The sequence below is a fragment of the Cygnus atratus genome, chromosome 31, assembly GCF_013377495.2.
Source record: "Cygnus atratus isolate AKBS03 ecotype Queensland, Australia chromosome 31, CAtr_DNAZoo_HiC_assembly, whole genome shotgun sequence".
In the NCBI taxonomy this organism is placed as follows: Eukaryota; Metazoa; Chordata; class Aves; order Anseriformes; family Anatidae; genus Cygnus; species Cygnus atratus.
In genome coordinates, this window is record NC_066392.1 from 254,700 (window position 1) to 273,012 (window position 18,313).

Sequence of the window (18,313 nt, forward strand, 5' to 3'; positions counted from 1 at the left end):
GCTTAACCCTGAGAGCTGAGACACTGGTTTGTACAGGCGGGAGGAAGATCAGTTCTCTTCAAGTTGGTGGACCTCTTCCAAAAGTTTCTCCAGAGCTGAGATGCAGGCCTGTAGGGAAGAGGACAAGCTTCCTTCGTACTGCTTTTGACTTGCCTATTGTGAGAACATCATTTCCTTTAGGAACAGCACATTCTCACAATTTCCACTTAGTGAAAGTAACGCTAATGCCACCAGTATCTATCCAGATCTGTTTCCTACTTGACCAACAGACATCATTTGAGTTCACATTAAGGCACCTTTTTCACACAGTCTGATTGTTCAATCTTCACAAATACTTAAAAACATCCTTCAAAGTCAGGCTTACCTGTAAGCACTTGAGCTTCTGAGTTTTTTTTTTTTAATTAAAATTTTATTTTATTTTTAAGAGCTGGAAAGGGAGCTTAGAATCCACGTAGATAATTTCACTGAAAACAGACAAGGTGAAGGAAGTACTCAAACTCCTCAACATTAAACAACTGTAGAACCCAGGAACGCTTACCTGCCAGCTTCTGAGCTTGAGTCACTTCCCAACTACTTCACAGTGAAGTCGTACCACCAGGGTTTTACTGCACTGAGAAGGCACCACCAACATAGCTAGCTCCTAGAGTCACCAAAACTATTTCACAGGAGATGGTAGAAAACATGAAGAAAAAGCAGCCTGCTGGGGAACACTGAGTCCATTTCACCACAGTAGAAACACACCCTAGAGAACACAAGCCTCCAACTCCCCTGGGAAGGCAACTCCCCACAGCTCCTCATGCTTCCTATAGAGCAAAGGTCAAATGATCCACACCTGGCAGATTTCACTTAACAAGGGTGGAGCCAAGAGACCTTGTGGAAGAGGCTCATCTACCTGCCTTCAGTCTTTGAAGGTCAATCGCTCCTTATCACTGATAGAAATAGCCTGAGATGGGGCTTAGTGGTTAGAGTTGACCTAATGAATTAACTACAAAAGGTGCACAAGGGTCACATTTCTGTTAGTCATTCTGTGAGGAAAATTAGTACAGAGCCTGTTAAAATCAATCAATCAATCATTCATTCAATCAATCAATCAATCAATTTATAAATAAATAGGAGAAATAAAAGGAAAAAGAAAATGGACCTTAAAGGCAAAATTGCTATCATAGATTTTCTTCTGTCTAGTCACCGCAGATAAAGAATATAGCAATCAGAATTACTTTTCTTGACATTAATGGTATTTAAATTTGCTTTTCTGAGATCTCTTCTTTCTGTAGGACTTTTCAAAATCTAGCCCCGTGACCTCTGACTACACTATTTACTTTGGCTGCGTATAAACTCTCACGTATAAATGCCAGGATCCGGATCCTCACTCACTATTCAGGTCAAGGGCTGGGCTGAAGGTTTGGGCTTTAATTTGGTTACATGCCTACATTGCTGTTTCCTGGCAGGTCACGGGAAGAAGATTGGCTGGCTTGGGGGAGCTTATGTACACTGTGGCTTTTAGGCTGCAGCCAAAGTGTTCCTCTAGATGTGGAAGTCTGAAGAGGGTTGCAGTCTCCAAGCTCAGATACAACCACATATTAGTCTGGCGCAACTGATTTTTGTGTTTCTTGCCCTAGCTGTTCCTTCACCTCCTCTTCAGAGACAAGGACACGCGTCTCTTTCGTGCTCCTTCGTTAGGAAACAAACCAGGGGAGATTAAAGCCTCTTTCTTCAAGTCAGTAAGATACTGGGCTCCAAAGATGGTGAAGGGCCTAGAGGGGAAGATGTATGAGGAGTGGCTGAGGTCACTTGGCCTGTTCAGCCTGGAGAAGAGGAGGCTGAGGGGAGACCTCATCGCAGTCTACAGCTTCCTCACGAGGGGGAGTGGAGGGGCAGGCACCGATCTATTCTCTTTAGTCACCAGTGATAGGACCCACGGGAATGGTGTCAAGCTGAGGCAGGGGAGGTTTAGGCTGGACACATCAGGAAGAGGTTCTTCACTGAGAGGGTGGTCAGCCCACTGGAACAGGCTCCCCAGGGAACTAGTTACTGCACCAAGCCTGTTGGAGTTTAAGAAGCGTTTGGACTGTGCACTTTGTCACATGGTCTGAATTTTCGGGTAGAGCTGTGTGGTGCCAGGAGCTGGCCTTGATGATCCTTATGCGTCCCTTCCAACTCGGGATATTCTATGATTCTATGATTATTTTTTTGTGACTTATTCCCATTGTAACAGCACAGATGCAGCTAACTGCTTCTGGAAGACAACTGAAACAGCTTCTTCAGTGCATGCTTGAGCTCCTGGTTCTTTATGCTGTAGATGAGGGGGTTCACTGCTGGAGGTACCACCGAGTACAGAACTGACACCAGCAGGTCCAGGTGTGCGGAGTAGATGGAGGGGGGCTTCAGGTGGGCAAATGTAGCAGTGCTGATAGACAGGGAGACCACGGCCAGGTGGGGGAGGCACGTGGAAAAGGCTTTGTGGCGGCCCTGCTCAGAGGGCATCCTCAGCACCACCCTGAGGATCTGAATATAGGACAGCACAATGAAAACAAAGCAAACAACACCTAAACAGAAGCTAAATGCAATGAACCCAACTTCCGTGAAGTAGTCTGAGTCTGAGCAGGAGAGCTTGAGGATCTGGGGGATCTTCACAGAAGAACTGGTCCACAGCATTGCCTTGGCAGAGGGGCAGGGAAAATGTAGTGGCCGTGTGCAGGACAGCATTGAGAAAGCCACTGCCCCAGGCAGCTGCTGCCATCTGGGCACAAGCTCTGCTGCCCACGAGGCTCCCGTAGTGCAGGGGCTTGCAGATGGCAAGCGTAGCGGTCAGTAGGCCATGACAGGTGAGAAAGAAATACTCTGCTACTACAAAGAAGACAAAAAGAAGACCTGGGCAGCACACCCTTGATAGGAGATGGCCCTGGTGTCCCAGAGGGCATTGGCCATGGCTTTGGGCAGAGTGGTGGAGATGCAGCCCAGGTCGAGGAGGGCGAGGTTGAGGAGGAAGAAGTCCATGGGGGTGTGGAGGCGGTGGTGGCAGGCTACGGCGGTGAGGATGAGGCCGTTGCCCAGGAGGGCAGCCAGGTAGATGCCCAGGAAGAGCCCGAAGTGCAGGAGCTGCAGCTCCCGCGTGTCTGCGAATGCCAGCAGGAGGAACTCGCTCACAGAGCTGCTGTTGGGCATTTTCTGACATTGGGCACAGTTGTCTGTTGAAAAGGAGAAGGCAGAAAAAGGTTAGAACAGACTTCTCTGAGGAAAACCTGTTGCAGGTCTTAGAGCACTCTCATCCCAAGCCTCTCTCTTTGCAGGACAACCTTTCTGCAGCTCTCCTGCTTGAGCTGCAGCTGGTGCTGGCTGAGAGTGGCACTGGGAGCAGGGACTGCTGTGGGCTCCAGAGGAGTCCTTCCTGCTGTGCAGCAGGCTGGAAGCAGGAACACGGGGGAAACTCAAGTTCAGTCCACTTATGAAATCCAAAAACTTTGCAGTGTTGTTGCAGAGAACACATCCAACCACAGTGTAGAGCAAGGCAAAGATTCTTACGCTTAGTACAACAATCACACTCCTGTGTTTCCCAATAAGTGGAGACTTCTTAAAGCAGAGAAGCCGCAGTCCCAGTGCATCTGGACAGAATTCTCACCTTCTTTCCAGGTGTCTCAGCAGGATCTCAGCTCCTCCCTCCTAACCAGGGCTGCAGAGGCCTCACTCCAGCTGCCCACAGACAGCCATCCAGCAGCACAGACATGGCCTAAGCATGGAGGTGTCTTCTCCTTGGGGCACCTGGATAACACAAGGATGTCATGAGAGAGCAGCATCCTGCTGGAGAGCAGGCTGCAGCCCAGAAGAACACCCAACAGAGTGACATGAATATCCACAAGCTGCGGTATCCCAATATCCCATCTGCATCCCCTGCAGTGCCTGGAGGAGGCTGGGCCACCCACTCTTGTCTGATGAGGGGGCACCCGGCTTAGGGCACTCCAAGGGGCTTCTGCCAGACTTCCTCACCTCGCAGTGCCATCCAGCAGGACTCTCAAAGCCTACTGCATTGCCCACCTGCCCTCCCAGAAACAAGACCCAGCAGGAGACCCTTCCAGGACGTGCAGCTGCATGGCCCTGCAGCCAGAGACTTCCCTTGTCAAGGGCTGTGCAGATTTCTCCTGCAGGCAGCTCTCAGCATCCTCCCACTGCCAAGTGCCTCCAAGCCCTCTCTCCTTCTCTCCTCTCCCCGTGCCACCTGCGGTCAGAGCCCCCAGCCCTGCTGCGCTGTGCAGAGGAGCTGCTCCTGGGCAGAGCTGTCTCTCTGCACCACGGCCCTCTTGCCAGGAGCTCTCTCTGTCCCAGGAGCCCGGCCCAGCTCAGCACCAGACGCCCAGACCAAGGCATTGCAATCCCCCCTCGGGGGGCTTTGGGGAGGAGCCCACGAACCTCAGGCACTGAGAGACAATTGAAGACATCTCTCCAGAAGTCCAAGTCAGAGGCAAGTTTCCTGCAGTGTCCCCCTGAGGGCCAGCACTGACACAGCCTCCCTTGGAGCTCGTTAGAGCAGAGCATTGGAGGCAGTGAGGACAAGGAGACAAAGGCAGTGTGAAGGTGACCCTGATGTGTAGGAAAACTGGATGTGTTTCACCAAGCACAAGGGTCAGGCCTTGACCCCCAGGCCCCTGGGAAGGGAGATCCTTTCCCTTCACACAGTGCTCAGGGCTCTTCCTGGGGCAGGAGGAGATGGGGATGTGCATGGGCAAGTGCAGGAGAATGGTCCGAGCCCTGCCTGGTTCATGGGTGGGGGCGAGGAGGCAATGAGGCCCTGGTGCTTTACCGATAAGCTGTCTCCTCCTAGGCCTCAGTGGCAGAGACAACAGCCAGAGCCATGGACACAAAGACCTGGGTCCCTGTGGGACTCTCAGCCTTGTCAGAGGCCTCTTATCCTCTCCACACCAGGCTGTCCTTAGGGACTCCCAGACCTGAACCTCTCCCTGCTGGCTGCAGACCCCTCTCCATGTTGTATCACACCGGATCTGAGCTGAGTCTGATAACTCAGATCTTCTTGGTGGCCATGCTCCTCGTAAGGCAGCTCTGTAGGAAGCTGGCCTGGTTCCTGGTGAGCAGCACCACTGCTCGTATGGCATCCCTCGTGGTGCCCAGGCCCTCCTCCTCCTGGGCACTGCTCACTCAGCAGGGTCCCAGTCTGCCCTGATGGGTGGGGTTCCTCTTCCTCTGCTGCAGGACTGGGCTCTTCTCCTTAGTAAATGTCAAGATGTTCCTTTAGGCCTAAATCCTGCAGTTTCTCAAGGTTCCCCTGGACAGAAGCTGCCATTCTGTCAGCTGTTAATGTCTGCAGGCAGATGGCTCACCCTGATTGTGATCATCCGGGGAACTACAGGCCTGTCAGTGTGACCTCTGTGCCAGGGAAACTCATGGAGCAGATTATCTTGAGTACCATCACGCAACACTTCCAGGACAACCAGGTGATCAGGCCCAGTCAGCATGAGATTACCAAAGCAGGCCCTGCTTGACAAGTCAGATCTCAACCTGTGACAAGGTGATGTGCTCAGTGGACAAGGGAAAGGCTGTGGATGTTGGCTACCTAGGCTTCAATAAGGTTTTTGAAACCACTTCCCACAGCATTCTCCCGGAGAAACTCAAGGCCTGGATGGACGTACAGCTTCATTGGGTTAAAAAGTGGCTGAGTCTCCAAGTCCAAAGCGCTGTGGTGAATGGAGCCAAAGGCAACTGGAGGCCAGTCACTAGTGGTGTCCCCCAGGGCCCAGTACTGGGGCCAGTTCTCTTCAATATCTTCAACAATGATCTGGATGAGGGGATCGAGTGCACCCTCAGTAAGTTTGCAGGTGACACCAAGTTCAGAAAGAGTGTTGATCTGCTCGAGGGTAGGAGGGCTCTGCAGAGGGATCTGGATAGGCTGCACCCATGGGCTGAGGCCAACTGCATGAAGTTCAACAAGGCCAAGTGCTGGGTCCTGCTCTTGGGGAACAACAACCCCACCCATACAGGGAGAAGAGAAGCTGGACAGCCGCCTGGTGATAAGGGCCCTGGGGATAGTGGTAGATAGTTGGCCGAGGATGAGCCAGCAGCGTGCTCAGGTAGCCAAGAAGGCCAACAGAATCCTGGCTTGTACCAGAAATACAGTCAGCAGGATGAGGGATATGATTGTCCCTCTGTAACTCAGACCTGGTGAGGCCAAACCCCAAGTTCAGCTCTGGGGCCCCCTGTGTAAGGACACAGATCTATTAGAATGAGTCCAGAGGAGGGCCATGAGGATGATCAAGGGGCTGGAGCACCTCTCCTCTGAAGACAGGCTGAGGGAGTTGGGGTTGTTCAGCCTGGAGAAGAGAAGGCTCTGGGGAGACCTTACAGTGGCCTTCCAGTACCTAAAGGGGCCTACAGGAAAGCTGGGGAGGGACTCTTCATCCAAGAGAGTAGCGATAGGACTAGGGGTAATGGTTTAAACTGAAAGAGGGTAGATTCAGATCAGACATTAGAAAGAAGTCCTTTCCTCAGAGGGTGGTGAGGAACAGGCTGCCCAGAGAAGTTGTGGATGCCCCATCCCTGGAGGTGTTCAAGGCCAGGTTGGATGGGGCTTTGAGCAACCTGGTCTAGTGGAAGGTGTCCCTGCCCAGGGCAGGGGAGTTGGAATTCTGTGATCTTTAAGGTCCTTTCATACCCAAACTGTTCTGTAATTCTGTAAATATGAAACACAGCACCATACCAGCTACTAGGAAGAAAAATTTACTCTTTTGCAGTCAAAACTAGGACAATATTCACTGCTTACTCCATACCATGTCTGTCATGCTCCGGTCCAACACTTTCCAATTAATCACCACCACCTGTCCTTTCTGTCTTTTGATATGCTCAAAAAATATCATTTCCTTAGGCTATTTGTGTCTATAATAATACTAATAATACTAATAATATATTCTATTTTATGTTGCTGTTTTGTTATTGTTATTATTATTTCCTTTGTGTCCTATTAATCTGCTTTTATATCAAACCATAAACTTTTTTTTTCTTTTATTTTTTTTCCTCCCAGTTCTCTCCTCCATTGCCATTGGATGAATAGCTTTGTAGTGTTGAGCCGCCTGCCGGGTCAAACCACAGCAAGTCTTCTTGGTGCCTAGCGTGGAGCACAAAGGTTGAGATGACAGATCTGACCAGAGCGTTTTAAAAGTAAGTTGTTCTAAGCATTAGATCAGTTTAACGGTTGCTGATCACAATGTCGATCTTTTTGATCTGGGGTCTGTTGTGCTTGTTTTCGGAATTGTGTTGTATAGCACATTGCTAACTGTCTGTCTTCCATGTCATGCTGTTCATCAATTCTGGGGGCAGGTTTAAGTTAATCTTTTGCTGTATTGGATAACACTGACTTCTGATAGGATAAAATTATTGTCCCCTCAATACCTCAGGAATCACCTCTTCATTTCTTAAAAATTATTTAGAATTACACTCTTTTATACTCTTTGCCTTTTCTCCTCGGGGAGGAAATGTATGCAGGGCGGGTGGTGATGGTGGCTGGAACTGGGATGGACAGTGGGGGATGCTTTTCACCACTTCTTCCCTCTCCCTTTCTCCTGCACCTCCCCCTTCTCCTCCAGGACAGGCATATAGCCTGTCCAAAGCCACTCCAAACATTGCAACAAGCATTGCAGGCACTCGGGCTCCTGAGGTGCACCCAAAGTTAAACCGACCCCTGTGACAGGCCCTAGAGCCACTCCAAAACCTGCGATAGGCCCTGCAGCCACTCCAACTGCTCTGAAAGGCCCTGCAGCCAGAACAACTCCTGTGATGGGCCCTGCAGCCACTCCAGCCCCTGCAAGGGGCCTCTATGGCTGGGCCAGAGAACCAGCCTGTGCCACTATCGAGTTGCCTCTTTATGCAAGAGAAAACAATGGGTGTGGAAGTCAGTTTTTCTTTAGAAAGGAAAGAAACTCCTACGCAGACAAGAAAGGAGGGAGAAGAAGATAAGGCAGGTTTCTCCAAAGTTGGGCCATCATGGAAGCAGGAGGACAAAGAAGAAGAGATCATATAAGCATCAGAAACCAACTGGTCCCTATCCCAGTGTTAGCTAGGAGATATGGGAAAAGATTTCAGCCATCATCTCGGTGAGCACATTGTCACCTGGCTGCCCCAGTGCTGGGAGAACAGGGCCAATAGCCTGGAATTAGAGGGCAGGGAAGCCAAGCAGCCGGATTTTGATTGACAAAGCCATTGGAAAAGGACACAAGGAACTTAATCCTGTCATGCTTGAACGGAAAGGTCTCCCTTCAAGAAAGATCTTGTATGTCAACCAGGAAAGTGGACCACCATGGAGAGGGGTATCCGGTACCTGAGGGAATTAGCCATGTTGGAGGTGATTGATAGTAACCTAGACAACAAACAGCTGTCCAAAGATCCAGATGAAGTCAAGTGCCCATGACCCATGTGGCAGACAGTTTGTACAGAGCGCACCATCATCATATGCCAACTCATTGGCAGTAATGACCTGGAAAGACCAAGAGGAACCCATGGTGGATGAATCGGCTAGCCAACTACAGCATTACAAAGAAAGTCTCTCTTCTTCCCTATGAGCCTGTGTCTCATCTACGGAGAAACTTTCTCATGAGTTCCAACAAGTACAAGAGGCTACATCTTCTTCCCCACCTGCACGAACCAATAGCTCAGCTGTCAGGTGTAAGTATCCATCTGCCCAAGAAAGTTGATATAGTGCGTGCATACTACGTGCAGCCCTGTGGTTTTAACTGTGTGACCATGAAGAGGCCATGAGAAAATGGGATGCAAAAATCTACCTCCATCCTAGAGGCAGGGATACATGAAGTGCAAGTGGCCAGGTTCAGGGGGACCCCTGCCTTGGGGAAAGGCTGGGCATCGGTCAATCTGTGATGAGCAATTGCATTCTGCATCACTTGCGTTATACATGTAAGAATAATAATAAAATGTGTTATTCTTTATTATTATTGTTACTGTTATTCTTCTATCTTTATTTTCTGTCTTTTTAAACTGTCTATATTTCAACAAATAAGCTTTTGAGTGGTGGGTGTGAGCTAACAGCTCTGTATTGCTCTGTATTGCTTCGGTGCCTGACAGGTTAAAGCACAACATGTTTGACAACAACAGTCCAACAGCACAAATCACACTTGTAAAAGTCATCTCTCCTGTGTTCAGAGAAGGGCACTCGGTGATGACTTCAGTCTGCTCCAAGCACCACAGCCCAGCAGAGACCCTGCTGCCTTCGGGAGCTGTCAGCCCTGAGGCCTTGGGGACACCTCGAGGGAGCCCAATGGCACAGAGCAAGCGATGCCATGGTCGGGTGCTGTGCTGCTGAGCTGGGCCGGGCTCCTGGGCCCAAGGGGAGCTCGTGGCAAGCGGGCAGCGCTGCAGAGAGACAGCTCTGCCCAGGAGCAGCTCCTCTGCACAGCGCAGCAGGGCTGGGGGCTCTGACCGCAGCTGGCACGGGGAGAGGAGACGAAGGAGAGAGGGCTTGGAGGCAGTGAGGAGCGCAGCAACAGAGGGCAGCGTGTGGCAGGACAGATCTGCAGGCTCTTGGCACCGTGAGTCTCTGGCAGCAGGGCCATGCAGGTGGGGTTGCCAGAGGGGTCTTCTACAGCTGGCACATCCGATGGCTGATAGCATCTGTCAGGATGGGTCTCTCTGTTTCTCCAGCGAGGAGTAGAAGATGCTTTAGAGAATGGCATTTATGGTTGGATGTTTCAAGAGAAAGACCAAGGCAGGGGCTACCTGAAATGCAAGCCTTTTTCTGCAGGCTGTGCTTTCTGATTCCTCCAGTGGAGGGGAGGCAGGTTTCATGGTAATGGATTGTCAGGATTGTACAGGAGACTGAGACTCCTGGAGCATTGCAGTGAGGGACCAATATGCCATCAATGAACTTCATAAAGCCCCTTCCCACACCTCAGCCCACAAACTGCACCAACATCATCATTGTGGTCCTCTCAGGTTTTATCCTAGCTGATCTTTAGGAGCTAGCAAACCCTCCGATGCCCAGTGCCCTGCCTTTGGGAGGTGTCTGCAGGCTTGAGGTGAGCACAGATCGTTTGCAATGAGCAGGAGCTGCCTCCTCTGCAGGCAGAGCTGCAGCCCAGGAGGGTCTGCTGAGTGTCCGTCTGTCCCTCCCTGGCCTTGCCTCCCCTGGCAGCAGCACGCTGCCATTCCTCCTGGCTTCTGCACCTGGCCGTGCTGCTGCTGGTCTTGTTCCCAGGCTGCCTGGGGATGGGGGTTTCACCTGCCCATGGAGTGAGCCGTCGGGGTGCTTGGGGGAAGGGGAGTACGGGGACAGGGTGAGGGGGTCTGGAGATGGGCACTTGGAGCCTGGCTTCTTCTGCTCTCAGCAGCGTCCAGGTTTTTTTGAGATGCACTTCTGAGTGCAACTGTCCTGTAGATCAAAGAAACGCCAGCAGAGGGCAGCTGACAGCAGGACTGATGGACTTAGGGTCCTTAACACTCTAAAGGACTCAGGGCTATAAGGGTACAGTCCCTTTGTCTCTCTGAGGATCCACAGGGTCTTACTTGGAGTGCAGGAGAGATGTCTGGACTTCTGACTTAAAAACAGCCTTCAGGTGTGTTGGGGCAGCTAGAATAAAAAATACAAAATAAAAAAAAAATCCCAACAGCACTCCTCAGCAGTTGGTTTGAATGTGAGCCAAACTGGGGCAAAAGTCTTTGATATTAGGAGTAAAGTAAAGCTGAGATGACACCAAATTCCTCTTTATCTCTGCCTGTAGGACAGGACTGACTCTACCATTGCCCAGAGCAAAGTCTCCTGCTCCCAGGGACACCCTAAGGCAGGACCAAGTAGAACTCAGGAAAGGGACCTGCCATATGCCTGCCTGGCTGTGGAGAATCATTTGGGGAGGTTTAAATGAGAAATGGTATCAGTTTCCCTCTAGCTAAGTCGGTTGTACATTCTTACTGTCTTTCTATTCTTTGAGCAGAACCCGATGCCTCTAAACAGCAGATGTCCAACAGCAGCTCCATCACCTGAGTTCCTCCTGCTGGCATTCGCAGACACGCGGGAGCTGCAGCTCCTGCACTTCGGGCTCTTCCTGGGCATCTACCTGGCTGCCCTCCTGGGCAACGGCCTCATCCTCACCGCCGTAGCCTGCCACCACCGCCTCCACACCCCCATGTACTTCTTCCTCCTCAACCTCGCCCTCCTCGACCTGGGATGCCATCTCCACCACTCTGCCCAAAGCCATGGCCAATGCCCTCTGGGACACCAGGGCCATCTCCTATCAAGGATGTGCTGCCCAGGTCTTTCTGTTTGTCTTCTTTGTTGGAGCGGAGTATTGTTTTCTCACCATCATGGCCTATGACCGCTACGTTGCCATCTGCAAGCCCCTGCACTACGGGAGCCTCGTGGGCAGCAGAGCTTGTGCCCAGATGGCAGCAGCTGCCTGGGGCAGTGGCTTTCTCAATGCTGTCCTGCACACGGCCACTACATTTTCCCTGCCCCTCTGCCAAGGCAATGCTGTGGACCAGTTCTTCTGTGAGATCCCCCAGATCCTCAAGCTCTCCTGCTCAGATGCCTACCTCAGGGAAGTTGGGGCACTTGTATTTAGTTTTTCTTTAGCTTTGGTTGTTTTGTCTTCATTGTGCTGTCCTATGTGCAGATCTTCAGGGCAGTGCTGAGGATGCCCTCTGAGCAGGGCCGGCACAAAGCCTTTTCCACGTGCCTCCCTCACCTGGCCGTGGTCTCCCTGTTTGTCAGCACCATGCATGGTTGCCTACCTGAAGCCCCCCTCCTGACTCCTCACCATCGTTGGACCTGGTGGTGGCAGTTTTATACGTGGTAGTACCTCCAGCAGTGAACCCCCTCATCTACAGCATGAGGAACCAGGACCTGAAAGCCACGCTGAAGAAACTGATTCTAGTGGTAATATTCACTTAGCAATGAATGGCTGTCTCACTTTTCTAGTTTTGTTCAAGTTAATCTCAGGCAATTTGTGACCTTTAGGTGTAGCATTGTTTAAAATTCGGTTTGCAGTTAAATGTTTGTTTTCATTCCTCTTTTCCAGATGACCAACCCTCTGTGTGACCCAGAGAATGTGTTTATTCCTAAATGACACCTGGTCTCTGTTGTGGCATCTTCTTAGTAAAATGAAGTTGCTCAGTGCTCAGGGCTCTTCTTCCCAAACTGGAGTGCAGAAGACTGCTCAGGGAATGCCAGGCTCAAGGCCTCACTCTTGTGCTTGGGTGCCACCAGGACACAGGGGCAGGAGGGCACGGGGTGCTGGGTGAGGGAGTCAGGGCTGGACTGAGTCGTCACTGGTGGATTCCCAGTGCCCCTGGAGGCCCTGACCGCTCAAGAAGCAGCTTCCTGGGATTGAAACGTGACAGGGCTGGCGGCATCAGGGAGGTATCGGGAGCCACCAGGATACCCTAAGGGTTCTCCTGGGATGCCGTGTGCCTTGTGTTGGGTGGGCAGCGAGTGGGTCTTCACAGTAAAGCTAAGCCAAAGGATGCACGGGCTGATGGGAGCTCTGCAATGCCAGGACACACAGCGAGGCCACAGCACAAAGGTCTCAGAGGCCTTCAGTGAACAGTAGGAAAGGGCCAAGACTGGGTGACCAGGCAAGGGCAGGGGGGTGGGGAGAGATTGGGCAGGGGCTGGGCTGGGCTGGGCAGTGCCCGGCAGAGGGCACCAGCAGCGTCAGGGAGCGGTGGCAGCATGCAGGGGAGGGCTCCCAGCAGGGCTTGGTGCTGCAGAGCCAGGGCTGGGGAAGGGAGCCCAGAGCTGCAGGGGCAGGGGACAGGAGGCCGCTCGGGGCCCTTGCTGGCCTGGGCAGAGCAGGAAGGGGGCCCAGGGCATTCGTCCCTAACCACAGCCTGCCAGGACCTGCACGGCGCTCACGGAGCGTCCAGGGCCAGGCTCTGCCCCGTGGTGCAGCAGGGAGAGGGCAAAGCCTCTCTGAAAAAGAGGCTGAAACTGAAAAAGGTCCCTCCGCTGCCCCGTGGTGTGACAGGGCCAGGGTGGGACAGGTTACCTTTATTTGATGTAGTTCTTGTGTAATTTGCATTGGTGATGGCACAAAAAGACAGGTTCCTTCACCAGGGATGTACATCCTTCTTCATGTTAGGACACAACTCAGCGTCCTTCACTCTGCTTTATCTCACAGATGAACTGGATTAGGTCTCCTTGATTACTCTGAGGCACAGTGCAGTGCTTTTTGCCTTCTGACACTCCAGCACAATATGTGTGACTTTCCCTTACTCTGCGCATTGACCTGACGGGTCATTTCACACTTTTCACTTTCATATCCCTAGTTGGAAGGGGATGATTCCCCAAAGTGGAGCAAGCTGATGGATTCTGCCTCAGCCATTTGAAGCATGCTATACTTGAGTTTTTCAGCCTGAGTTTGCTAGATGACCCAGGAAGATGACCCAGGAAGGTAAATGGATGTTCAAAGTGTCTAGTAGAACTAAGGGAGAGTATCATGGGTTCCCAATGGCCATTTCAAATCTAGGTCAACCCCAGGAACCCACTGAACTAGGGTGTTGTCTTTGAAGGGGTTTCCTGTGCTGGGCTGGGCTGCAGTTACAGGGACAAAGACCACTGCTGGCAGTGGAGGTGCCCTGGGAACTCCACCTGGCTCCACCTGATTTTCCCAAAGGGCTCTGGTCTCCTGCAGGTCTTTTCTGACATCTGCTGGTCCAGGGAAGTGCCTCAAACACAACGGGGCCACAGGAGGTTTTCCCTGGTTGCTTATGGTCAGACAGCAAAGCTCTGCCTGCAATACTCAGTATTTCTTTTAGTCCTTAACTAATAAAGCAACTACTCATCAGCTCAAATGATTCAATCCCTTCCGTAAAATGTCTCACGTGAAGTGTAATTTCTATCACGAAGAAATGAGAATTTCCATGATCTATATTCAGCACAGGAGAAGAAATACTGGTGTTCACCTGTACTTGCATTGTCATCGCTTTGTCTATCATGGTGTGCTTCCCTCATCTTCCAGGCAGAAAACCTGACTTGATTACACAGACCCTGCTGAATGTCCCCTTTCCAGCTGCCTGTCTGGACCCATGCACTTCCCATGGTTCTCCTGCTTTGCCCTCCCCTTACTCTTTGATCATTCAGACCGCTCTCACCAACCCAGTTGCTGCTTTGAGTTTCAGTGAGTTCCAGCTCGCCCATCTCTCAGCAGTCTGTCTAATGGTTTCCTTAGCAAGAAACTCATTATTTATCATTGAATTAGTATGATATGGGATTAATATTAACACAATTATTTTAAATTTCCTATTAATCAGTGTAAAATATATCATGAACAGTCATCGTTTTGGGAAGGTAAACATTCACTGGAGGCTAAAAAATGAGGAACTTGAACTTTGTTATTTATTTTTTTTTTGAAAATTGCAGCATGATTTCCTGCTGTTTGTTTTTAAATAGGAAAAACCCTGCTCTTCCTACCTATACAGGGCTTCAAAGGAGTAACCCTTAGACCAATATCTATAGGAAAATGATGCTCCAAACTGAAATGCAACAAAATTCAGCCTTTAAAAGGAGGAAAGATTTCTATTAGATGCTCTTTGAAATCTTCCTCCTTAACTACACCATGAAAGCTCTCCAATTAGCTGCACAAGTCTTGAAGACGTGAAGAAAACTGTGGGAGAGATATGGCTGCTTAGGACTTTCTCTGTTTTAATGAGTTCCGTGGTGTATTTTAGGTGCTGAGTCAATGAAACTTGGGTACTGAGAGGAGAATGATGCAACGTGCTTGAGAAAGTAAAGTCAGAAGGAAAAGTTGAAGTGACTTGGAGTATTAATGGGCCCCACTGAGGGCTGTTACTAAGAAAGCCTCCCCAGGGACTTGTTAGGGCAGATAATTGGAGGCCATGATTGCAGACAGGCAAAGCGCTGTGCTGAGAAAAGTCTTGGTTGGTTTTGGTGAAGCAGAAGGGCCAAGGCCTGACCCCAGCCACTGGGAGGGGAGATCCTGCACCCCCACGTCTGGCTCAGGGCTCTTCTTGGGGTCTGTATGATGTGGTGGGCAGTGTGATGCCACGAGAAGAACTTCATTATGACACCTCCCCACCCCTGCACAGGGTATCAAGGAAGCAGTGAGGCCCCATTGCAATGACTATATCTCGTCTCCTCAGAAGCTCTAGCCAAAGGGACAAAAATGTCAGGGCTGTTGGGGCCTTCCCTTCTTGCCAGCACCCTCTGCCTTCTTCTCTGCAGGCTTTTCTATGCTGTCCACACTTTGTCCTATTTCCTTGAAGTCTGCAGACACCCATCTCTGTCCACCACCTTGCTCTCATCCAGGCATTTCCATCATCTCATCCATGTCTCATCAAACCTCACCAGCTGTTCCTTGAAACACAAAGCTAGAGTCTGATCATAGGTAGTCACCAGCATCTTCCAAGCCCTGGGCCTGCTGCTGGCCTTGCAGCTTCTTGGCTAGACACAGCCAAGCCTTGTGCCTCGTGCTGTCCAGTGCTGGACTCAAGCAGAAGGGACAGGACAACCCCTATGCGGGCCTTCTTTCTGTCTGGGTCCTCCTGGGGATGGAGGCAGAGGGGATCCCACAGTCAGCATGCCAAGCAGGGGCCTTCTGCTGGCCTAGCAGGGCCACTGGCACATGTCAGCCCCAAAGTGCCGATCCCAGGGAGAAGCCAAGGGTGACGTGCCACCTACAGACAGAAGGGACCTCACAGTCCCTTTCCGTGACACGTTCCTGCTGCTGCCCTATCAGCTGCAGAGACAGAAGTGACCTCACAGTCACTGCCACAGTCACATTCCTCCTGCTGGGGCAGGACATCCTGAGGCAGAGCTGAGCCTCTTTCTAGTCTCCTAGTGACCTAGATTTTACCTTTCTGGTTAGAGATTAAGCAAATTTTAGTTGGAGGGTTGGTGTTCGTCTTGTGGAGTCATTCTCTGGTTAGGGTATGGGCATGCACTTTGGTTAAGGGTTTTGTTTAGGTTTGTCAAGATGTCTGGGGTTAAATAGAGCATTTTAATGTCAATGTTAAGGGCAGTGATTAGCGTAAGCAAGAGAGTAAAGGTAAGGGAAAGGGGCTATAGGCTGAGTTTTTCTTCAGGCGATACTTCGAAGTTCTGCATTAGAGTAGTGGATTCCTGCCAGGGTGTTGGACTAATGTTTATGTTGAGGGATTATTGATACTGTTGAAAATAGTGTAAGGACCATACTTGACTGTTTTAAGCCAGTGTTACAGCAGCATCAACATCACATCAATCCCCTAACCTCTAGAAAGTAAGCTTCCGAGCTCCTCTTCCCTTTCTCTTCCCTCCCCCAAATCTCACATCTCTCCTGGCCAGGCTACTCCTAACCTCCCCATAGCAGTCATCTAACTGGGATCAGCTTTCTGATGGCTTTCATTATACCAGAGTACCTGTCTCACCTCTGTTGGCTACTGTATTCCGTAGTATTAGAGTGCTCTATACTCTAAACACTCTGTTGGCTATTCTAGTCTGTTACTGTGAAAGCCTCCCATGGGAATTGTTAGGGACAGATACCTGGAGGCCATGATTACAGACAGGCAAAGGCACTGTGCTGAGAAAAGTCTCGTTTTGTTTTGGTGAAGCAGAAGGGCCAAGGCCTGACCCCAGCCACTGGAGGAGAGATCCTGCACCCCCATGTCTCACTCAGGGCTCTTCCTGGGGTCTGTGGGGTAGGGGACGATGCCCATAATATCATGTGAAGGACAATGGTATGACACCTCCCAGTGTTTGCACATGGTTGAAAGGAGAATACATGGTCCCAATGCCATGAGTATAACACGTCTCCTCATAAGCCATGGCTGCGGAGACAAAGGTGTCAGTGCTGCTGCGGCCTTCCATTCTTGTCAGAGCCCTCTGCCTTCTCCTCTGCAGGCTTTCCTGTGCTGTCCCACACCTCTCTGAAGGCTGCAGACAGCCACTTCTCTTCCCCACCTGGCTCTCACTCTGGTATTGCCAGGATTTCCCTGATGCCTCTCCACTCTCGCCAGCTGTTCCTTCAAACACAAGGGCATGGGCTGATCCAAACTCCCTCTGGGTGACCTCTGGACCCACAGCACCAGTGCCAGTGCCTCACCTCCAAGTCAGGAATTTCGTCTGACTATCTAATCTAAATCTACCCTCTCTAAGTTTAAAACCATTCCCCTTGTCCTATCATAGAATCATAGAAATCATAGAAACACAAAGTTGGAAAGGATCATTTAGTCCAACCATCCTATCACTAATACTACCCACTAAGCTACTAAATCAGATATCATAGCACCTTGTCCTGGTGCTTCTTGAACACTGCGAGGGGCGGTGACTCCACCACCTCGCTGGGCAGACCATTCCAGTGCCTGACTACTCTTAGAGAGAAAAAGTTTTTCGTGATATCTAATCTAAATCTCCACATGCGCAACTTGTGGCCATTTCCTCGAGTCCTATCGTTAGTTATGTGAGAGAAGAGGCTGACCCCCGCCTCACCACAACATCTCTTCAGGAAGTTGTAGAGTGCAATAAAGTCTCCCCTGAGCCTCTTCTTCTCCAGACTAAACAATCCCAGCCACTCTTCATAAGACTTGTGCTCCAGACTCTTCAATAGTTTGGTCGCCCTTCTCTGGGCACACTCCAGGGCCTCGATGTCCTTCTTGTAGTGAGGGGCCCAAAACTGAACACAGTACTCGAGGTGCAGCCTCACCAGAGCAGAGTACAGGGGGACGATCACCTCCCGTGCTCCTGCTGGCTGCACTATTTCTGCTACAGGCCAGGATGCCGTTGGCCTTCTTGGCCACCTGGGCACACGGCTGCCTCATGTTCAGCCGAGCATCAATCAACACTCCCAGGTCCCTTTCCTTTTCACAGTCTTCTAGCTGCTCTGCCCCAAGCCTATAGCGTTGCATGGAGTTATTGTGGCCAAATGGCAGGACCCTGCACTTGGCCTTGTGGAACTTCATCCCATTCACCTCAGCCCAGCAATCCAGCCTATCCAGATCCCTCTGAAGGGCCACCTACAGATCCTTGTGCAGATCGACACTACCTCCCAACTTGGTGTCGTCTGCAAACTTACTGAGGGTACACTCAATCCCCTCATCTAGGTCCTCAATAAAGACATTAAACAAGATAGGTCCCAGTACTGACACCTGGGGGACACCACTTGTAACAGGATGCCAGCTGGACTAGCCAAAAATCTTGGTTAAAATCTCTGAGGAGAGCCTTTATGGGCTTCGTATGGAACATTCGCAAAAAGTGGTTCTTCTGAGAAAATTGCTGCTCCAGTTTCTAGCAGGCAGTCCCCAAACAGAGTAATGAACACTATGAGCAGGACTAGAGGGATCCTGCCTCCATCCAGGGGGAGGAAGGGGACAATCGGGT

The 18,313-nt window shown here is 50.8% G+C and overlaps 1 pseudogene; it reads left to right on the forward strand.

The window, feature by feature from the left end:
- Window positions 1-11,123: 11,123 nt before the first annotated feature.
- LOC126913610 (olfactory receptor 14C36-like) lies at window positions 11,124-12,068 on the forward strand (annotated as a pseudogene).
- Window positions 12,069-18,313: the final 6,245 nt, after the last annotated feature.